This window comes from Pogoniulus pusillus, chromosome 31 (genome assembly GCF_015220805.1).
Source record: "Pogoniulus pusillus isolate bPogPus1 chromosome 31, bPogPus1.pri, whole genome shotgun sequence".
In the NCBI taxonomy this organism is placed as follows: Eukaryota; Metazoa; Chordata; class Aves; order Piciformes; family Lybiidae; genus Pogoniulus; species Pogoniulus pusillus.
The window spans coordinates 13,471,103-13,495,012 of NC_087294.1; the positions used below are offsets into that span (position 1 = coordinate 13,471,103).

Here is a 23,910-nt window from a genome sequence, read left to right on the forward strand (position 1 = left end):
CAAGAGTGATTGGCATTGGAACAGGCTGCCCAGGGAGGTGGTGGAGTCACCATCCCCGGAGGCGTTTAAAAAGAGACTGAGTGAGGCATTTGGTGCCATGATTTAGTTGATTAGATAATGTTGGGCAATAGGTTGAACTGGATGATCTCAAAGGTCCTTTCCAACCTGATTGATTCAGTGACTCTGTTTTACACTGGACAGAAGATTCCTCACCTCCACAGCATTCTGCTGGAAGCGCAACAGACAGCTGTAACTTTTCCTGGGCGAGAACAAACTGCAGTTCTCACAGCATGCAGCATCTTCTGACTTGAAGCAAGACTTCCTGCGAGCCCACAACAGAACAAGGACAGCACTGAGGATAGCAGCTCCTACATCCTGCCTTAAGAACAGAGCATCTTGGCACTCTTGCAGGGAATCGAGTGCCTACAGCTGTTTTCTGCACAGCTCTGCTATCTGCCCCCCAAGGAGCCAATACTGTGCTCCCCAGCAGAAGGACAGACTCTATAATGAACTCTCTCAAATGAGCAAAACAAGCACTGGCAGTTTATGACAGGTTACTTGTTCCCTTAAAAATGCTTTATGCCCATAGCAGCTTTTGCAGGGTGGAGCACAAATCTTGTCACAGAAAACAATCTGAAAAGAGAAACAGGTTTTGTCTTCTCCCACTCCACACCAGTCTGCAAGGTTTCATGCAGAAAAGCATCAGGCTAGAATTCTAGAGCAAGTTCACCATATACAACTTCCTCATCTGCGGTGGGTGAGCCTGGCAGACCTGCACTATCACCATAAATGTGGCATAGGGGAGGGCAGAAAGTGCACCTGTCAGCCCATAGGGAGAAGGGAGGAGGCATTATCTTAAGGCAGTATCTTAAAGGGGCCTACAAGAAAGCTGGGAGGGACTTTTTATGATGTCAGGTTGTGACAGGAGTGGGGGAAATGGAACAATGCTAGAAATTAGTAGATTCAGACTGAATGTATAGAAGAAGTTCTTCACCATGAAGGTGGTGAGACCCTGGTTGAAGCACCATCCCTGGAGGTGCTTAAGGCCAGCCTGGATGAGGCTCTAGACAGCCTGATCTAGTGTGCGGTGTCTCTGTCCATGGCAGGGAGGTTGGAACTGGATGATCCTTGTGGTCCCTTCCAGCCTTAACTGATTCTATGATTGATGCTATGATTTGTGCACTCCTGCATCAGGTGTAGCTGGTGGCATAAGCTATTAGGATGCCATTCCTAAGTATGGGGAGAAGAGACTGCCTTGCCTTTGAGTCCTTTTACATTCACTTCTGGTTTCTCTCCTTCCTTGCCTGGGGAGAGATCACAAAGATGAGAAAGAGATTCACTCAAGCCATGTATCTTGCTACACTCCTCAAAAAGCATCCTGCCATGGCAGGTTCTCAGCAGCACTGAAAAGATGTTTGCCACTGTGTTATGAGACCCTTCCCTGAGATCTGAAAGGATGCTGGCTGCTGCACCTGTTCAGAAGGACAAGCAGCATGGAGAGGCAGGGCAGACCTCCCAGCCAAAGCCCTTGTACGTTTTAACACGGAACTTGGACGCAGTCCGAAAAGCAGCAGCCTAATTCCAGAGTTAAACGTTTTGTCCAGAATACTTTCATACAAAATGAGGATTAGATTCTTCTGAAAAGCTCTGCCAGAAGAGAGTGACTGCCAAGCCAATGCAGCAGCAGCCAAACACAGAAAGCTGGAAGGAATCTGTGGAGACAGGGCAGCTCCCTTGAAGCTAGAGACTGAGGGCTCCGCTGGTGATGCTGGGTGGATGCTGCAGTCTCTGCTGCAACAGAACTGTACACTTCAACTCAGAGACAGGGAAATGTCACAAATGGACACAAAAGGAGCTCCTGTAATAACTGAAGGGACAAAAGTAATGCACAACTAAAGTCTTCCTGTAAGCTCCCTTCAGATACTGGAAGGCTACTACAAGGTCTCCTCGAATCCTTCTCTTCTTCAGGCTGCAGAGCCTCAGCTCTTGTAGCCTGTCCTCATAGCAGAGATTCTCCAGCACCCTGAGCATCATCGTGGCCCTCCTCTGGACTGGCTCCAACACTTCCATGTCCTTCTTGTGTTGGGGGGCTCCAGAACTGCACCCAGGACTGCAGGTGGGGTGTGAGGAGAGCAGAGCCAAGGGGCAGAATCCCCTCCCTTGCCCTGTGCCCACACTGCTCTTGCTGCACCCAGCACAGGGTTGTGTCTGGGCTGCACTCACACTGCAGGCTCCTGTGGAGCTTTTCATCACCCCAGACCCCCAGGGCCTGTTCCTCAGGGCTGCTCTCAGCCATTCCCCACCCAGCCTGGAGTTGTGCTTGGGATTGTGCCGACCCAGGTGCAGAATCTTAACACTTGGCCTGGGCCCACCTGTCCAGCTTGTGCAGGTCCCTCTGGATGGATCCTTGCCCTCTAGCAATCCAACTGTGCCACACAGGCACAGGATGGAAACTACAGTACAGGAAGTTCCACCTCAACTTAAGGGGAACTTCTTTACTGTAAGGGTGACAGAGCCCTGGCACAGGCTGCCCAGAGAGGTTGTGGAGCCTCCTCTGGAGACTTTCCAGCCCTGTCTGTTCCTGTGTGACCTAAGCTAGATTCTGTGATCCTGCTCTGGCAGAGGGGTTGGACTGGAAGATCTCCAGAGGTCCCTTCCAACCACTACCATCCTGTGATTAGCAAAACAGATACCAGTGTTGGAAAATAGTTTCAAACTGAAAAAAAAACCCAAACCACTCAGCTTTGAGAGTGATTTATTCCAAAGGAATGGGAATGAACATGATCAGAATGGCCAAAGCTGTGCCTTTAAAACTGAAAATTCTCATTATCATCTTTCAGCTCAGGTCAATACAGTTCAGAATCAAACTTCCCCAAACTGTGTAGTTTTAGCAATGGATTAACACCATTGCTCCATCTTCAGATTTAACAGAGTGAACCAACATCCTCTGCATTGCCCTCCCCAGCAAAACAATTCAGGGAGGGTGGAGGGAAGTCTCACAGGACAGCACTTAACATCTCTTCCTCTCCTTTCCAATTCAAAAGGCAGCAACAAAAGACTCAGTAATGGAGAACCATTCCCTGAATGAAAAGGTCCAATTTTGCAAGGTTCATCACAAAGTCTCTTATTCATCAGCAGCTTTGGCACTCCTCCCTCACACAGATATTTCTGGAATGCGTTTCAAGATACTGACAAAAAAAAAAGGTAGTTCAGCAGGAAGCAGCAGAGGCTAAAGAAATGAAGAACCTGAAATCGATCCTGCTCCTGTCCTACAAAACACAGTTTCTCTCCTGGTGCAACTTGAGGCCACCTCCTCTCATCCTATCATTTGTTACTAGAGAGAAGAGTTCAACACCCACCTTGCTACAACCTCCCCTCAGGTAGCTGCAGAGAGCAATAAGGTCTCCCCACAGCCTCCCTTCTCCAGGCTAAACAACTTCAATCCCCTCAGCCACTTAGGACTTGTTCTCCAGACCCTTCACCACCTTCCTTGCCCTTCTCTGAAGGCACTCCAGCACTTCAGTGTCCTCCTCCTAGTGAGGCACCCAGAACTGAGCACCGTATTGGAGAAGTGGCCTCAGCAGTGCTGAGAACTGGGGGACAATCACTCCCTTACTTCTGCTGGCCACAGTATTCCTGATCCATGCCAGGATGCTGCTGGCCTCCTTGGCCACCTGAACACATTGCTGGCTCTTGTTTCAATGGCTATCAACTCCTGCTTAAACTGCAGCACCAGACCCAGTCACACCCTGGCTGAGCTCCCACACCCTGTTTGCCAGCTCAGCCCTCGAGGGCTCCTTTTTAAAGGAGTGTGTGTGGCCACCATTGCCCTGGCAGTGCCCACACCTCCTCAGCCTGTCCCACGAGCTCCTGGTGGGTCTCTCCACTTCCCTGGTGTTTCCTTACCAAGGGGAAACTACAAGAAACCCCCTGTGCAGCAAGATCCATCACTCCACTGCTGGCCGGGCTGCTTCCAAAGCAGCTGCTCTCAGCAACTGGCTACCTTATAAGCCATTTGAGATTTTATATTCACTAGATTTGGAGACTATCTGCTTAGGGAAAGTTCTACTAGAAAAGCTTGCTCCTTGCCAGACAGCATGTTGCTTTTCTAAGAGACCTGCTAGCATGAGGATACACAGCAACTTGCTTCAGAAGCTTCAGGATGTTTTGCCATTATTACTCTTGAGAATATTGCTCCTGCTTGCTCTGATTCAAAGCTCACAAAAAACAATTAAGAGATTGAAGTTGAGCTTGACAGAACCAACAGGAGCAAGAAATTTCTTAATTGAGTATTGGACTTGGCATCTGGGCAGCCTTTGCAACAGGGTGCCAGTCTTCTCTCAAATACCTTCTCTGTACTTGCAGAGGCAGATGTACTCGAGATCATGAGGAGCATTTCAGTCTTATTCTGTTCCCTGGGTTTAAACTGTTTTCACAGAATCACACAGAAAAAAACAGGCTGGAAAAGATCTTTGAGATCATTGAGCCCAACCTTTCACCTAACACCTTCTAATCACCTAAACCATGGCACCAAGTGCCACATCCAGGCTCTTTTCAAACACTTCCAGGGACAGCAACGCCACCACCTCCCTGGGCAGCCCATTCCAATGCCAATCACTCTTGCTGGGGAGAACTTCTTCCTAACATCCAGCCTGAACCTGCCCTGGCTCAGCTTGAGACTATGTCCTCTTGTTCTGTCTCTGGTTGCCTGGGAGAAGAGAGCAACTGCATCTGGCTACAGCCTCCTTTCAGGTAGTTGTAGACAGCAATGAGCTCTGCCCTGAGCCTCCTCTGCTGCAGGCTGCACACCCCCAGCTCCCTCAGCCTCTCCTCACAGGACTGTGCTCCAGGCCCCTCCCCAGCCTTGAACTGAGCATCATGAGTATTGTGCAAAGAAACTTCCCAGAGGTCTAACAACCCCTTGGTGCAGTACTACAGTGACAGGTATCACAGAATCACAGATACATCCAGGTTGGCAAAACCCCTCAGGATCACCAAGTCCAACCTATAACCCTACTCTACAAGATTTACCTCAAACCATATCCCCAAGCACCACATGCAAACCACCCTTAAAGACAGCCAAGGTGGGTGACTCCACTGACTCCCTAAGCAGCTCATTCCAGTGCCTGATCATGAAAAACTTTTTCCTAATGTCCAATCTAAACCTTCTCAGTCTCAGCTTGAGGCCATTCCTTCTTGTTCTGTCTCCAGTTATCTCTGAGAGGAGGCCAGCAGCAGCAGCCTCTCCACAATGTCCCTTCAGGTAGTTGCAGACAGCCATGAGAGGTCTGCCCTCAGCCTCCCCTTTTTCAAACTAGACAGCCCCAGCTGCATTGGAACATAATCCTGAAACACTTTTCCCCAGCTTTCTATGCAGTGTGAAACCACCCAACAGAATCGAGCCAAACAAATGGACAGGCAGAAAGCGATCTTAGTTTTGCTGTGTGTGTGGGTTTGGGAGTGCAACGAAACCCCTAAGGAATGCCTTTGCCTCGAAGGAGTTAACAGAACACTACAACTGAGAGGCAAACCATAGAGCAGTAAGGAACTGCCAGAATTAGTCAACCGTTGTTGCCGGTGGTGCGAGCCTGCTCTTGGGTTCCAGGTCACAGCTTCCACACAAAAGCAGCTCCCACCTCTGCAGCGCCCTGAGCAGCGGCTGCTTGCCCTGCGCACCACACCAGGCACATCTCCCGCGGAGGGCAGCACACACACGATGACGTCTCCAAGGTTTACACCACAACATTCTTTCCTTTTTAAATAAAGGCCAGAGAAAACGAAAACAATCCAGCAGCACCCTGTGCCTCTGCATCCTCTCCTCCTGCTTGCTGATGCGAACGATCCGCAGCACTTACACCCAGGGTGTTTAAAACCGCAGTTCCACCTCCTCCGGGACTTCACTGCAGGGGTAAGTGCTGGAGGAAAGAGTATACGAGATGGCATAGGCAGACTGGCTGGCGGTGAGCTTCCTGCCAGGGGTTCAAAGAAGCATTTGTAAGACGTGAGAGGAATGTTGGGAAGCAAGTTGGTTTGGGTTTGGTTTTCTGTTGTGGAGAGGGAGAACTAAGGGAGCAAGAAAGGTGTTACCAAACAGGGAGAAGTGCTGTCTATTGGCTGGGGGCAGCACAAATGAGAACAGGTTTAGCACTTTCTGAAAGGCATTTTAGATGCAGAAAAGACTCAGGGCACCTGCTCTAATTACACAGAATCACAGAACTGTCAGGGTTGGAAGGGACATCAAGGATCACCCAGTTCCAACCCTCCTGGCATGGGCAGGGACACCTTGCACTAGATCAGGTTGCCCAGAGCCACATCCAGCCTGGCCTTAAAAACATCTAAGGATGGGACAACCTCTTCTGGGGTCTCACCATTCTTAGAGGGAAGAACTTCTTCCTAATGTCTAACCTAAATCTCCCCTCTTCTAGCTTGAATCCATTCCCTCTAGTCCCATCACTACCTGACACCTTAAAAAGTCCTTCCCCAGCTTTCTTTTAGCCTCCTTCAGATACTGGAAGGCCACAATAAGATCTCCTTGGAGCCTTCTCTTCACCAAACTGAACAACCCCAACTTTCTCAGCCTGTCTTCATAGGAGAGGTGCTCCAGCCCTCTGGTCATCCTTATGGCCCTTCTCTGGACATGCCCTCGGCATGGGCTGCAGTGTTTTTCTGTACACACAAACATGATTATGACTATAAATTGGTGTTATGAATGTATGAATATAAACAATGCAGAATTATTGCACTTGCCTGATTTCTATGGCTGCAATGCAAAACATGGCTGAAAAAAACAACCAACCAACCAACCAGACAAAATGCATACATCAGACAGTGGGGCTGCTGAAGAGGAGTTAAAGGGAAAGACCTGCTGCCTTGTTCATCTCACCTTGTACAAGTTATAAAAACCTCCTTGGGATAGTACAGCAAATTAAAAACATTTCCAGCTTTATTTCTTGGACAGAAGTCACAGGAAAAAGTTGCAGGAAGCAGCCAGTGCTGAAATCCTGGAGGTTTGAGGTTTGCTTTTTCCATCATTTAGAACAAAGACCTCTAATCCTTTACTTTTCCACTTCCCTCTCTCTGGAACTGTCTTGTGTACACTTCTAAGTGGAAAGCAGGTAAACATTTGGTTATTCAATCTGCATCTGCAGAAGTTAAGCTGATGTCACCATTAAGTCCAAGGCAAGCATTTTAATAGGTAAGAGGATACTGTTTCTGTGGTGGTGTTTCTTTTCCTCGTAAATCAAGCCCGGGATTCTAAAGCTATTCTCATTAAACATGCCCCTCGGTTTCTCTAAAGACATGCACTGACAGGCCAGCAGGATCTTTGCAAAGGCAGATTTTGGAAGGGGGGACACACTTGAGAAAAGGAATGTGCTGGGACAGACCCCACAACAACGACAGGCAGCAGGGTTTGGTGCAAGATCTTTTCAGGACACATTTCACTGCTGTTAGAACCTGAGAGTCGAGGATTAAGCTTAGTTTATGCAATACACACACTTATTTCTGAAGGCAGTCCCAGCAGGGAGTGAATAACCTCACCAACAGAGGTCTGAAGAACTATCAGCAAAAGGCCTTTGGCTGCACTGACCCAGCTCACACCATGCCCATTCGAGCTACACCTTCCCTGGGGGATCAGCAAAACTGAAATTCTTGGCTCGGTACTAACTCCTCCACATTCAAACACTTCAGATATCAAGCATCAGAAAACATCCAAAACTGTGAAAACCACACATTGCTTGTAGAATTGCTGGATACAAATCTCTCCCCAACTCCCTTCCAGCTCCAGCCTCATCACCCGTGCTTATGAACCAAGTCTGCCAAATCAAGCCATCCACAGACCCATTATCTGCAGTTTTTATGATGTACAGTGCCAAAATTGGCAGAGAATTGCAACACTGGAACAGGTTGCCCAGGGAGGTGGAACCTCCCTGTGCTGCAGATTGTACCTACTGGTGCTTGTCCTATCCCAGGGAGCAGTAAGCAGAGCCTGTCCCCCAGCCCTCAGATATTTACAAACATGTATTAAATCCCCTCTCAGTCTTCTCCAGCCTAAACAGCCCCAGGTCCCTCAGCCCCTCCTCATCAGGCAGTGCTCCAGTCCTCTAATGATCCTCATAGCCCTCCATTGGACTCTCTCAAGCAGATTCCTGTCCCTCTTGAACTTGGAAGCCCAAAACTGAACGCAGTACTCCAGATGATCCTGCTCCTTTTACATATTCATTCTGTCAGTGAGGCTTTTAATACACCAGCCTGAAGGACCTAACAGTGAGCACAACAATGATAAGCACAGTAGGGCTGTATTTGTAGTTTTGAGTCCAAGGGCGGGGGAATATCAGCCAGGTAACAAAAACCTGATTTATGGTTCCCTATCCAACAGCTCTTTTGTTCCAAGCCATCAAACAGCCCAGTTCCCAAAACCTCTGTTACGGTAAGGCCACGCAAGGCAACGGCTCAGTACCTTCAGCTCAGCGTTTGACTCATGAGGAATGTCTCCACACCAAGGTCAAAATAAACAAATGCATATGTTCCTCTCCTTTCTTACACTGTAAATTAGGATCTCAAATAATTAATTAAAGAAAGCTGTGTGTCGACACAAATTACTTTCAGGCCAAGGAACTGAAGTTAATCTTATGTAATCTTACATGCAGGCTACAGCTCAATTAACACAACTTGCCTTGGATATCACTTTGCTCTTACATATATCTCTTGAGAATCTTGCCAGCTGTACAAGCACAGGAACACAGAAGAAAGTAGGTATCACAAAACCTTGGATCTTGCATCAGGTGACCATAATGAGCATTGCACAAGGGCGCTTTGATGTTATAAAGGACCTAAGAAAATACCAACTGGTTAGGGTTTATTCCTGCTACATTTAGTCCCTTTCCAAAGGGCATTTGTCAGGTGCATGCCATCTGCTGCATCAGAAATGTGATACCCAAAGAGGTAACATTAAAATTTCCCATACTAGAAGGCTCTCCACACAGATAAAAAGCAACACCACTAACATCATTTCAGATGATTCAAGAGTCCATGCTACAAAGGATGCATCTCTTCAAAGCCGTTCCTCTTGCAGGAGAGAATCTCAGCTCCCAGGGAGGACTCTGCACAAAAAGTCACAGATCATCATCCAGACATATTTGTACTTGTGTCTAGTGCAGGGAGCTGAGAGTGCAATGGAAACACAAATGCCCCCACTTCCTTTCACCACTGCCTTTTCTCTCACCTTTTCCTGTGTGCCTATGGGCCCTGCAGGAACTCAAAGGAGCAGCCCTGACATGTAAGCCATCTCTATGGGAACTGAAGCTAGATTTAAAGAGACTCAGCCTCATAATGCTGGTGGAAGTTTCCCACAGCTTGGAAGAAGGTAAAATCTGAACAAGCCTTACTAGACATGCTTGGCACCTTGTGAAAGCCAGGATCCCTTAATGCAAGCACCTCTTTGATCACCACTTCTAGAAGCTCGAGGACAAATATGTTACACCCATTTCAGTTTCCTTATGTTTCTCATTTCTCTACAGTGAAAAAGAGAGACTTTGGCCTTGAGTATTGAAAAGGACCATGCAATTTAGTTAACCTGCTTTAAAGTTGATAAATAGTTTGAAATTTCAGCACCTCTCAGTCTCCTTCACACCTTACAAGAGGCCAACTTGTGCAAGATAATGTTAATGTATAAAGAATACTCACATTACCTACAAAGGCAGCCCAGGTCTACTGACTGGAAAGATGAAGAGAGAAGGAAAAAAACCCAACAAACTGATAATGGAATAATGCAGAAGGACAAGCTCATGCTACAGGAATATCATGTTTCTGGACAACACTCCCAGAAATAGACAAGATTTGCCTCCTGACCTCCTGCTTCCCTCTCTTTGTTAAGCTCAGCACTCCTGTGCCTCTTATATTCCTGGACATTTTTCCCAGAGAGATCCCATTTTCACTCCTATAACTTATAGGAAAAAAACCCCAAAGCATCAATAACAAAAACCTCAGGAGGTGGCAACTGCTGTCTGCTAAGAATGAAATGATAGGCCTTCACCATCACCCTTACCAAGAAACGCAGCAGAGTGGTGCTACAGAAAAGAAGACTGCACTGCTAAGGACTGGAACCCTAACAAAGCTGCAAAAGCAACCTAAAAAGCCACAAGCTGCTGCAGTAGACAGAACTGAAAGAAGCCAGAGATGGAAAAATATGCACCAAGACTCAAACGTTACTAAAGCTGAAGTGAAAGCAGAAAAAAGGAGATGGCAAACTCGGACAGAGAAAAGCTAGAGGACAGGATGAGGAAGAAACCTGGAACACAAAGCTTTCAAGAAGCCTCAGATGAACTGTCACAACAACCAGTCTGGCAAGGAGCACCGGGAAGGGTATCAGACAGAGAGACACAAATCCTTTCTCACTCTCACCAATTCTTTTTCAAAGGTTTGTTAAAACTACCTTTTGCTCTGCTCATAGCTTGTCTGGGTGCAAAGTGCTGACTCAGCAGCCATTAACCACTGTCAGTAGCACAACCAGCAAAACAACAGGAGATTTGTAAGGGGTGGGGAGGGGATCAAAGAAAACCAGACTGTTCTTCACAGAGGGAGTGGTTTGCCATTGGAATGGGCTGCCCAGGGAGGTGGTGGAGTCACTAACCCTGGATGTGTTCAAGAAAAGACTGGATGAGGCACTTAGTGCCATGGTCTAGTTGACTGGATGGGGCTGGGGGATAGGTTGGATTGGATGCTCTTGGAGGTCTCTTCCAACCTGGTTGATTCTATGACTCTCTCAAGCAGTTCCCTGAGGTCCTTCATGAGTTGAGGGGCCCAGAACTGGACACAATATTCCAGATGCAGCCTCAGTAGGGCCAATTGAAGGGGGAGGAGAACCTCTCTCAACCTACTACCCACTGCCCTTCTAATCCATCCCAGAATGACCTCGGCCTCCTTGGCCACCAGAGCACATTGCTGGCTCATGGTCAACCTCCCATCTACTAGGATCTCCAGGTCCTTTTCCCCTTCACTGCTCTCTAACAGGTCAGTCCCCAAACTATACTGATGCATGAGGTTGTTCTTTCCCAGGTACAAGAGTCTACACTTGCCCTTGTTGAATTTCAATCTATTTCTCCCTGCCCAGCTCTCCATCCTAAGTCTCCTGGGACAAAAAACAAGGAAGAGGAGGACCTGCTCTAGTGTCATTTTCTTTCTTACAGTTAGTTTTCTCATTTATTTTTGGCTTATGACAAGGTGGCAGAAAGGAAGGGAAGCAAACTAAGGCAGGAATATTATATAGCTGTGCTCTTGTTTCCCAGCCCTTCCAGAAGGGCCAGTTTTGTAAACAGAAAGCAAGCTGAGATCTTCCTTATCTTGTTTCCTATTCCCATGATTGTAACACACCATGCAGAGCTGACGGGCAGCAATCTCCGTGCTGAACATTCTCCACTGAGAAGGCAGTGCAGCCTCTTTTGCAACACAGGTTATTTCAGTCAGGCTATCTGCACCTCCAAACACTCAGGCTGTTGTTTCAACGTGCTGAACTGTAAAGCCTGGCCAATATCATATCATCTTGGCTGCAGATTTCATGTCCTGCAATAGGAAACTTCATTGAAAAATCATTATACAATGAGACAAGGAAATGTAGGCATTGGTTTCTCCTTTCTTGTTGTGGTTTGTTGTTTGGTTGTGGGTTTTGGTTGGGTTTTTTAATGAAGTGTAAAGTGTAACCCTCCTACAGCTCCCTCTGGCTGGATATTTTTCATACAAAGCCACATTCTTTGGATCTTACGCAGGCAAAGAGTTGTTGAATTAAATGAAATCTGTCACACAAGCAGGGAAATCAAGTTTGGATCCAGCATTACTGTTATAAAAGACAGCATGAAAATTACCTTCTTTAAAGCCCAGGATAATAGGCATACCATCTTTAAACTAACTAATGCAATGCTCTGATGGTTTGGGTGTTACCCACCTCCCCACCCCCCCTAAGTAAAATCACCTAGACTAGACTCAGCAGCTCTGGAAATGGAATGAAGCTATATTTACAGCTTAGCATAATATAGAAGCAGATATTTACAATAGATACAGGAATAGGCAAGTTAAAAAGTAATACAGAAACACAACAGCCCTCCCAGAAACCTGAGTCCCCAGGAGGGGCTCCCAACCACCCTTCCACCTTCTTCCCACCCCTCTACCTTACCCAAGATATTGCCTTGTGTTTAAGGTAGCTTTGAGGGTCGGCCAGGGGAGTTAGGAAGCAGATGGATTAGTCACACAGACAGCAGGTTAGGTTAGAGAGATGTAGCCCACAAAGCCCAGAGAGTGACTCTGTTACTTATATTTATGCTCTTGTTCATCTCAGCAAGCCCCTCACATTCTGTGATTCTGTATCACTCTACTCTGCTAACCCTCCTGTGGCTTAGCTTACTTGTAAAGTACCTTTCGAGGTTTTTTTTTCCCACCAAGACAGAGTAACTTTGTATTTAAAGAGAGCTACAGAGTAAAGACAGAGCAGGATCTCCATTTCACTGATGCTTTTGTTCCATCTCCGGGAAACACTCAAGAGAGTACATTCAGGTAAAACTGGCTTTACACCCCAGCCCACTGGGTTGACCTCATCCTGTCTTCAGCTATCTGAAAGGACTTTGTGGAGAGGTTGGTGCTGCTCTCTTCTCACAAGTAATTAGTGATAGAACAAGAGGGAATGGCCTCAAGTTGCCACTGGGGAAGTTTAGATTAGACATGAAGAAAACTTCTTTCACAGCAAGAGTGTTCAAGCACTGGAATGAGCTGCCCAGGGAGGTGGTGGAGTCACCAACCCTGGATGTGTTTAAAGTTGTTTTGTATGTGGTGCTTGAGGCTACGGTTTAGGATGCACTTTGTAGAGCTGGGTTATGGGTTGGACTTGGTGATCCTGAGGGGGTTTACCAACCTGAATGTTTCTGTGATTCTGCTGCTCAGCACTTGCTTCATCATAGCCACAGACTCTAAATTTCAAATTATGAGAAGGAGAACAAATAAGCATTTAAAATGTGTTGGGTTTTTTTATTTGTCTGCGTTTTGGTGTTGTTTGGTTTTTTTTTTTCCAAGTGCTGTGCTCAGTTCTACTAAATGCAACACTACCTGCTTGGGAGCTTTTTTGTTTTCCTTTGCATTACCAAAGCCAGTTCATCCCATGTAATTCTATTCAGATGCTTGCTGGATGCACAAACCACACAATACATAAATTCATATTAAAACAACACATTAAAAAACATAATTATCCCTATAAGCTGGAAATTGGGCATCCAAATTCTGCATGCTACATTCTGAATAAATTATGCTTCTAATTTCCATGCCAAGTGGTAGAATCATAGAATCAACCAAGTTGGAAGAGAGCTCCAAGCTCAGCCAGTCCAACCTAGCACCCAGCCCTGGCCAATCAACCAGACCACAGCACTAAGGGCCTCAGTCAGGCTTTGCTTGAACACCTCCAAGGATGGTGACTCCACCACCACCCTGAGCAGCCCATTCCAATGGCAAATCATTCTGAGGATTAAAAATAAAAAGAAGAAGAAAAACCCAACATGATTCTAATAACAGAAGCAGCAACATCCTCATTTGTATGCCTGCAGAGTTACAGACATGAAAGGCTGGATCCTCTGAAAGAGGAATGGAGTGTGGAAGTGAGAAGTTTGATTTGAAGCTTGTCAAGCACATGGGTTAGTGGCTAGGGAGAAGATAAAACTGAGAGGAAAGCAGGGGGAAAAATGAGGTTTGGGTTTGCTCCTGTATGCACAAAGCTGTTCTGGAAATCAGTTTTGAAAAACAGGGTTGGTTTTATTTTCCAGTTAAGAAACTCTGCCATGGACAAGAGTTTAAACCTATGAATTTAGCACTGATTTATTGAAGTGGCATGATGCTTGGTGGAAATATTCACAGAATCACAGAAGAAGAAGAACTGCAAGGAATCTTTACAGACCTGTCCTAGTCAGTGAGAGATGTCCACTTCTCTACGACTTCAGGTTGGCTGAAGTGATGTGATACATGAGGATGGTCATACAGAGGAGCAGCTAACATTAGACACTGTTGTTCCAGAGCATGTCAAAAGCATCCATACTGCTTCATAAATTACTTTAAACTCTTCATGTTATTAGAGTTTAAATAATGTGGATTTGCTCTTGCTTGTTTTGAGGCCAGTGACAGCTAACATCAATGTCCTTTACTGACCTATCCTGACTGCATTCACCCCAAATGCAGTCCTGCTTTAACAGGCATACCGTAACTAAGCTAATCATCTGCAGAGCTATCTCCACTTGCCCATCAAGACACCAGAGAAAGTGAAATGGATGACATGCCAGGTCAGGATTTCTTAAATCTAGGCTTCTCCAAACTGCTTAAGTGTAATCTTACAGTGAAACAAGAGTCCAACCTGGTCGCTGACTGTTTATTAACAAAAGGCTGTACCTTAAATTCATGGTTCATTGTGATGGTTTTGGTGTTTCCTGACACCCCCACACACTTTGGAAATCACCCAGACTTGACTCAGCCAGCTCTGGAAATTTGAATGAAGCTTATATTTACAGCTTAGCTCAATACACAAGCAGATATTTACAGTATACACAGTTATAGACAGAAATAGACAAGGGAAAAGGCAATACAGAAGCACAGCAGCCCTCCCAGAGACCTGAGTCCCCAGAAGGGGCTCCCAACCACCCTTCCACCTTCTCCCCTTCTCAACCTTACCCCAGTCCCAAGGGAGAATGGAGGTTCAGCCAGGGGGTTAGGAAGCAAAGTGGATTAATCACAGAGACAGCAGAGAGGCTAGAGAGAAGTGCAGCTCAGAGCTCCCAAGAAGTGCCTTATCTATGTTTGGATTCTTGTTCTTATACCTTTCAGCAAGCCTAAGAGTGAAGCAGACATCACCCTTGTTTGTCTTTCACAGCCTGTAATCTAGTTCTTCTCGCCAAACCATTCTAGCTAGCTTCAAACTAGCACATTCAGCTTACTCCACACTGCAGCCTCCTATTCATATCAAGAGGCTTAAGCCTCAGCTGCTACAACTCAGGGCATCCAACTATACTGAAGAGCTGTCCCTGGATGAAACCAGTACACCCCTGGAAGAAATCATCACACATTATGACTGAGTTAGAGCCTCCTCTGATGAAGCAAATTTATAACTGCTCAAGGGCTGGGATGTGAGGCTCCACAATCTCTTTTCTGGGGGTCCATGTGACAGAACTCTGTCAAGTCCAGAGACTGGATTTCAGTATGCCTAAGAGAAGCTAAGCCTGTGGAAAAGAAGTGGATATTGCAGGCAGTGTAACACAGGGGCAGAAGGAAAAATTATTTCCAAGTACATCTTACCTCTGAGCTTTTTTCACGCTACCAAGTTTCCTAGGCAGAGATTCATATTGTAGGGCACCATACAGCAGCACACCAAAATTACAACATGAAACAAGTTAAAGCATAACATTTGCTCCTATTCTAACTACCTTCAGGGTCTGAAATGAAAAAGTAAGCATCTACTGTGACATCTGCTTGCAACTCCATCATCCAGCACCCTTCTGAAGAGAGGTAACTCAGCACTTCTGTTGCTAAGTCTATCCAAAATTGTGTTTCCATATGTATAGATTTTAGATCTTAGAGGCTAGTCAAAGCCTGAACTTGCATCACAGTATAACAAAAGAGGAAGATCAATACTACTTAGAGGGGGAAAAAAGAAGAAAAAGGAAAAGCATATTGAAAGAGCACAGCCTGACTTTACACAGAAGCTGTGAAAAGCCAAGGGATAAAAAACCCCATTCTTGCAAAAGAAGCTGCTGTAAAGTCTGGAAAAGACAAAATGATAAGAAAGTGCTGTACTTTCAAAATCTGGAGCTAACCCAGCAAAATAGTGTCAATGAAATACTGCAGATGGCAGGCAGATAATTCCAGTCAGAAGACAGACAACTCCCATTCTCCCCCTCCCTAAATCCTCTCAATAGACTTTAGCCAGACACGGTCTAATAACAAAAGTGATCAGAGAGAAAATGAAGCAAAATTACTGATATGTAAGCTCCACTAATGAACTGACTTAAGCAGTGTGCATGCCCTGCAGATTAATTAGTGTGATTATTTGAGACAGTAGTGATATGGTGAAAGCATCACATCCTGCCCCAAACTCTGAAGCAGCTGCAACTTCTGCAGCTACAGCACACATACAGACACCAAACTCTTAATACAAGGGAAATACATCTAAAATTATTCACTATGATCACAAAGTGTTACTCAAATCTTGAGCTGATATACAACTACCACACACTAATGCCTTCTTCAGTGACTGACCAATCTGAGCCAACTCAGGGACTTACAGAATGGTCTGGGTTGGAAGGGACCTCCAAAGGTCATCCAGTCCAAACCTCACTGCAGTCAGCAGGGACATCCTCAACTAGAGCAGGCTGCCCACAGCCCTGTCCAGCCTTGCCTTGAATATCTCCAGGGAAAGGGCCTCAACCTCCTCCCTGGGCAACCTGTTCTAGTGTTCCACCACCTTCATGGTGCAGAACCTGTTCCTAACATCCAGTCTAAATCTGCTCTGCTCTAGTTTAAAGCCATTGCCCTGTCCTTTGCAAACAGTCTCTCTGCAGCCTTCCTGTAGCCCACTTCAGGTACTGCCAAAACTCCAATTAAGTCTCCCCAGAGCCTATTCTTGTCCAGGCTGAATACCCCCAGCTCCCTCAGCCTGTCTTTGTAGCAAAGCTGCTTCAACCCCCTGATTATTTTCTTGACCCTCCTCTGGACCTGCTCTATCAGCTCCAAGTCCTTCCTATATTGAGGGCTCAAGAGCTGGACATAGTGGTCCAGGTGAGGTGACTTAGAAGCATATCAGCATGACATAAATATCCTAGCAACTGGTCTTGCTAAGCTGTCACATTGCAGATGCTGTTAAGTCCAACAGAAAGTATTCCTGACTGGCTTAAAGCAATGGCCATCTCAAAGTGGAAAAAAATAACAATTCAACAGCAACATGGACACAGCAAAGAGGCACATCCTTATGGAATTCAATTCCACAAAGCAAACAAAAATGCTGTTGTCCAGCACCATGCCAGATGGTGGTGGTTTCAGCGGCTCACTGCTCAAAAATGCACAGTGTTTGGGCAGGTAAGAAGGCAAGTCATGAGAAAGTCTATCCCTTACTTTCCCTTTCTCTTAGAAGAAGCTTGTTTTAAACCAGGATTTCATTATTTTAAGAGTAGTCCAAATACAATTTTGATCACAGCATAAGACAAAAAAACCTTTTGAGGCACAGGGCCAAATAAAGTTTTCCTCAGGATCAGGCCAAACTCATTGGGGTGTCCAAAACTCAGCACATTACTCTCCAGCTACCCCACAGCCCCAGTATCTGGCATCAACACCAGATATTTCCACCCACCACTTCCTAGAGATGTGCCAAAATCCCATCTCCAATCACAGCCCACTTCCCCCGTGGCCATGGCTTGGCTAAGATGCACCTAGGGCTTGGAGGACAAGCAGAGGGGCCTGGGGAATGGGAAGGAGAGAGCCACAGAGGAGCAGGCACGCAGAAACGTGTGCTGGCAGTAAGAGAGTGCTCCTATTGATTAGAGAGATATTGAATTTCATGCCACACACGGCAGGACCACTGCCAAAGGATCAAAGGCAAAATCCTGCACGAACGAACCAGCAATCCACTGTCCTGCACCACACTGGGAGCCAGCTATGCACTCAGTATTCCTTTAGAAGTACATCACTGAGGCTACCAAGACAACCCCTCCACAACCAGCTAACACAAGAATTCAAGCTGTTGTACTGTGTTGGTTAGGCCACCCAAAAAGAGATTCATTTTATCACAAGAGGACTGCTTTTACAGGATCTCTTCCTCTTTCAATACTCCAGATTAACTATTAGAGGTAATGCAATAGATTTATTCTAACCTCAAAGTCCTGTGCAGCCTTAATGCTTATCACAGGCATCTCAAAAAAATGTGCTAAATAGACACTCATTTCATCCTGGTTTTTTGATTTTTTTTAATATCATTCTTTCACTGGCATCAAACTACTGCACATCACCCATATTCTTCCCTGCTTCACTATCAAGACCTGCACATCTGCAACCACACCTCAAGGATCTTTTGGAGAGCAAGGAAAATATTTGTATGACCAAACTAGCACCACCTTGGATACCAGGCATCACTTTGTTTTGTCCTCTGGGGAAGTAATACACAGAGAAAAAAGACTGAGAGGGGATCAGGGCTAGGTGAGAGGTTGGACTGGATGATCTTGGAGGTTTCTTCCAACCTGGCTGATTCTATGATCTAACAAATGTTTTTAAGTTTCTGAGGGCTGGTGTCAGGAGCAGGGGGACAGGCTCTGCTCACTGGCTCCCTGAGATAGGACAAGGAGCAATGGACCTATGTTGCAGCACAGGATGTTCCACATCAACACAAGGGGGGAACTTCTTTAGTGTAAGGGTCCCAGAGCCCTGGCACAGGCTGCCCAGAGAGGTTGTGGAGTCTCCTTCTCTAGAGACTTTCAAGGCCTGTCTGGATGTGTTCCTGTGTGGCCTGAGCTAGATTGTGTGGTCCTGCTCTGGCAGGGTGGTTGGACTCAATGATCTCTTTGGGTCCCTTCCAACCCCTGACATGTTGTGATCCTGTGAAAATCCCAACACACATGCATTTGAAAGCTATGCATCAAACAAGCTAGGAATTCTCATGTTTAATCCTGCTCTTCCTAAGTTTTGCACACCTGCCTTCACGAGCCAAACAGCCTTTTTCATGGCAGCATCAGATAAACCAGAGACAAGAGGAAAAGAAACAGTTTTAGAAAGAAGTCATTACACAGAATTCAGTAAAAGCTCCCAGCAAGACACATGAGATTGCAGGATTTCTCTTTCCCCTCTCACAGCTGCTATCAGTATACTGTGACAAACTATTATTCAGTAGCACCTGCTAACAGGGGAAGTAGAATCATGGACTGGCCTGGGTTGGAAAGGACCTCCAGAGATCATCTAATCCAACCTCCCCTGCAGTCAGCAGGGACATCCTCAACTAGACCAGGCTGCCCACAGTCCTGTTGAGCCTCACTTTGAATATCTCCAGGGAGGGGCCACAACCACCTCCCTGAACATTCCACTCCTCTAGCTCTTTCTAAAGGCTCCACAAGTCAGCAATAGCATGCAAGAATATTTGCTACTACTGTACTGAGAAATTATCCAGCTGGACAGGAGGAAGGCAAGAAAATGAGCCCCTTGCTAATTAATCTCTGGTACAAACAGAGGTCTTTCCAAAGTGCAGTTCTTAAACCTTCTATTTTTGGATGGATCAATTTTAAAGCACTCTTCTATTTCGTTCTTTAATAAATAAAATGAGCTAAAATGACTCATTTCAATTTTTTATTTGCCCAAAGCAATTATAACTCTTTTATGTCTTTGACAAATATCTCCCTGGGTCAATTTTGCCAGTGAAATATGGTGTCTCATTTGTGGTTTAAAATAAAACACTTCCACCAGAGAAATGTTGCACTGACCTATCTCTAAGAAAAGGCAGAACTGTGAGTTCTCTGCAAGTTCAGTGGAAGTCTTAATTGTTGAGGGCAAAAGAGGAATTGCAAATCTGAAACTAGAAGAGAAGAAATAAAGCACAGTTGTCAGATGGTAAATATTATTAGTCTTACTACATAGATTTAGAGACCAAGGGGCAGCAAGGGCAAGATACTAAGCCTGCAAACACTGGAACCCCATTTAAGCCACTTGTGAAATTTACTACATTTTCTTTTCAAACAACACAGAGAGAAGCAATGAGACTACAGAATTCCCACCCATTCTCACAGACCAACAGGTCCTCTGTGCACAAAGATGAATGTATCATCTACATAGCAGGCATCAAAAGAAGGATCCCTACAGACCTCCCACTGAAATCTAGAAGCAAGTACCTAACACTTCATGTAGCAAATCAACTGTAGTTTTGGTAACTGGTATTTTCTGATCAGCCTGAAGCTCTGGATCAGCCTCATTACACCATGTCTTGTGCTCTGCAGCACAACAGCAGATCTCACAGGTGACCACACATCCCCAGAAACACGGTTTCCCAAGTATCTAGAGAAGGAAGATTAAGCAACACTTGGAACTCGAGCCTGCCAAAATAAGTTGTTATAAAACTAGCAGCACACCTGGACATACCATGTTGAAAGCAAGCAAGTTAGGTAAGTAAGCATTCTCCTCAGCATAAGCCATGCACTCAGTCCTACCAGAGGATCTGGATCAGGCTTAAGTAATGCTGTGGAGGAATTCAGTCTTTGTCACATTTCCCCAACAGATTGTTCCTTCAGAACTGGTGAGACATTCACTTAAACAACTAACAGAGGGCGCAGATTCACTGCTCCACCTGCCAGTAAGACATTTTTACCCTTCTCAGTGTTCCCCCTGCGAATTAAAAGTACCCAGTAGCAGAGAACACCCTTCTTTCAGTCAGCATGGCAGAAACACCAAACAACCCCCCAAATAATCACTTCACACACACTTACAAAAACATGAAGGTGCTGACTGTGCCTTTTAAAGAACCAGAGCACTGTCTGCAGCCTGTGCTGCGATACCCACAACGCCCCGGGCAACGATAAGCGCTTTCCTACGGCTTGCGAGAAAAGGAACACTGCAGAACCATGCACCATAGCCGTGGATTTCTAACAGCAGAGAAGCTCTACCCGCAGCCAGTGTGTACTCACAGGGCGTTGGACCTCAGGGAAGCTGATGTTTGCAGTGAACTAGTGGAAATATTTCCAGTGGAGTTTTCAGGTGATGTCAACCACAGGAAGGATGACTTCGAGCCAGATTTCCATTTCTCATCAGATGCGGCCTTAAAAGTTGGAATAACAGCGTTAAGGCTCCTCACTTAGACCTCTAAACCTTCAGTATCTCCCTCCGGGATCGGTGCAGCAGCCCGGAGAGTTTGTGCGTGTGCATGAGAGGGGAGTTCTCTCCCTGCACCCTGCCCCGGGGCCGCAAGAAGGACGCACTGGAGTTACTCGAGCACTGCGCGCTCCTTGTGCAGGGCCCGCACCCAGCCGCAGCCCCGCCACGGCGCGGCCACCTCCCATGGCCACCTGTCCGTCCCCCGCCACAAGTGCCCCCGCACCGGCCCGGCCCATACCTCCGTCGGCCTGGGCCCCGGCCCCGGCCCCGGCCCGCCGTCGCCCACCTCGACGCGCTCCCCGGCTCACCACAGCCACACGCAAGGCCGGCGGGTGGGCTCAGGGTGCGGGCATGGGCCCCCCCGTGTGCCGGCGGCGCCCCGCTCACGTACCCTCGCCCCCGCGGCACCACGCTGCCCGTCGGGCCGGAGGTCCGGCACAGGTCCACCGCCTCCAACTGCGCCCCGGCCGCCGGCACAGTCCCACTGCCTCCAACGGCGCCTCGGCCCCCAGGCTGGGCTGCCCCGGAGGTGGCGCCGCCGCCGTGCCCGCTACGAGGGCGACACCCAGCGGTCGCGGGTAGCAGGAGCGTAGCTCCCCCCGGCCCGGGCCGCCTTTCTCCCGGCGAGCAGCTGAAACGGGACAGGCTTCCGGGCCCGGCCCGTGCGCTTTGTCCCCCTCGCAGCCATTTCCCACCGAGGAAGCGGGGAAGGGCACGCGTGGAAGTTGGGGGCCACGACCCCCCCTGCTTCGCACTAGCGGGCAGCGGAGCCAAGAGAGAGCAATGTGTATGCTAGTGAGAGCGCGGCCACCAGCTTGGCCTCCAGCGCGGCTGGAATGGTTGCAGAGAAGAGCAACAAAGCTGCTGAAGGGTCTGGAGCACAAATCTTAACGAGAAAGGGCTTGGGGAACTGAGGCGTTTAGCCTGTCAAAAAAGGAGACCTTCTCACTCTTTACAGCAGCTGCGTGAAAGGAAGTTGTAGCAAGTTGTCAGTCTTTTCTCCAAGGTAGCAAGAGATAGGACAAAAGGCAACAGCCTCAAGTTGTGCCAGGGGGGGTTTAGACTGAATTTTAGTGAAATTTTCTTCACTGAAAAGGTTGTCAAGCATTGGAACAGGCTGTCCAGGGAAGTGGTTTAGTCTCCATCCCTGGAGGTATTTAAAGATGTGTAGATACGGTGCTGAAGGGCATGGTTTAGTGGTGGACTTGGTAGTGTTAATGGTTGCACTCAACATTAAAGGTCTTTCCCAAACTGAACAACGCTGTGATACTATGAATTATGCTCTGGTGGCCAGAAATGCTGGACTTAGACTCCTGGAGAGCTTAATACTCTCCTGAACCTAAGCACCTTTGCAACTCATGTATGAAAGCTCATAATAATTCGTGCAGGAGAGTAAAGTGCCAACTAAACCAATTTCGAGGATGACAGATGCCCTTCCCTCCAGCAGGGAGCCAGCCAGCAGGCTTTGAAGTCTGGGCAGAAGGTCAAAAGGGGTGGACTTGAGAGCTCCCTGTGCCTGCTCACAGCCTCACCCACCCCTCGAGCTAACGCAGTGTCCCGGGGACCTTTGGTTCACCCAAGTCATGTGTGTGTGTGTGGGCAATTAGGTGTGTACGTCAGTAACTCACAAACTGGTAGGGAGGCAAGTTAGACAGGACCGTCTGTAGGCACCAGTACATGAGAAAGGAGTTTGTGTAAGCAGGCTGAGCACAATGATAAAAGCAAGATCCGAAGGAGAAAGAGAAAGCAGGTGTTCACCTCGTCCTTGCTTTCAAAGGCTGTTCCTGTGGCTTGAAGGCATTCCCAAGGTGATGCCCTAAATGACCCAAAGCTTTTAGTACCACTGGCACTACCTACTTCCATGATGCATATATTCCTTTGGATGTATTTCCAGATGACTCCACTTACAGGTACTTCACTAAGCAGTTGCGATGATAGTCGTTGTTCTGTGGCGATAGTCATGGCAGAGGTTCACATCCAAACCCTCGTCGCTCTGCAGGGAAGATTTCCCGGCTGAAGTTTATGTCCTGACACCTCTCTGATCTCAGCAAAGTTGTGTAGCTTTGTCGATGCTACAGCACTAGTCTGAAACCTGGTGCCATTACTGACATTAGAATGTCATTGCTAAAATACACAAAAGTGGTTCCCCACACAGTAATTTTGTCTGCCTGTTCCCATATTCAGCATAAGCCTGCTCCATGGGGACTTCATGTTACTTGCTATTGTGTGTAATTCTGACGTAGGAAGTATTTGTGTGATAGTTTAGCTGTATGATAAATTAGTTCCACGTATGTAAACGTTTGCAGCTATGTTGGATCATGATGACTGAGAAACACACTGCAGAAAAAGGCTTTCCTGGCACTGATCTGCCACCACTCCATATAAGGGTTATCTTCCCCCTTTAACAGAGGCAGGATGAGATGCCATCATGATTAACATTTTGGGCCTGACCGTATGAGCACATGGCCAGCATGAGATCATAGAATCATAGAACCAAGCAGGTTGGCAGAGAGCTCCAAGCTCAGCCAGCCCAACCTAGCACCCAGCCCTGGCCAACCAACCAGACCATGGCACTAAGTGCCCCAGCCAGGCTTGGCTTCAGCACCTCCAGCCACGGTGACTCCAGCACCTCCCTGGGCAGCCCAATAGAATCATAGAATCACACAGGTTGGTAGAGAATTAACACCAGGCAGGCCACCGTTTGGTCCCTGAGCAGGCACAGTGCATCTGCGAGCTGAGCAGTGCTGGGCAGACATGGGCCCTGCCCAGCTCCTGCGCTTTGCCACATGCCGAATGCAGAGGCTTATAGGGACGACTCAGGAGGGTCCCAAAAGCCCACTTCTGGGCTCCGTGTGGGCATGAGGCTGCAGGATCTGACCGACTTCGAGGCTCTAGCAGTGCTGCCTGAAATAAAACCGCCAAGAGTCGTTTTGGTGCCGTGGAGTGATGCACCTGGCCGCAGCGGCTCCGTTCAGCCACCCCAGCAGAAAGCAGAGGCAGCATCTCGCCTGTACACTGGTGCCACTGCTGTCTCTAGGCCAGTGTCGGACGCCGCGG

At 47.2% G+C, this 23,910-nt stretch overlaps 1 protein-coding gene across 2 annotated transcripts in view; it reads right to left on the reverse strand.

Moving 5' to 3' along the window:
• Positions 1-21,330, reverse strand: part of ANKRD6 (ankyrin repeat domain 6) — a 96,950-nt gene extending 75,620 nt beyond the window's left edge. For both annotated transcript variants that reach the window (XM_064169433.1, XM_064169432.1), the window contains exons 1-2: positions 21,245-21,330; positions 20,667-20,797 (exon numbers count right to left, since the gene is read on the reverse strand). The gene's annotated coding sequence lies outside the window, so the exon portion shown is untranslated. The remainder of the gene's footprint in view (positions 1-20,666; positions 20,798-21,244) is intronic.
• Positions 21,331-23,910: the final 2,580 nt, after the last annotated feature.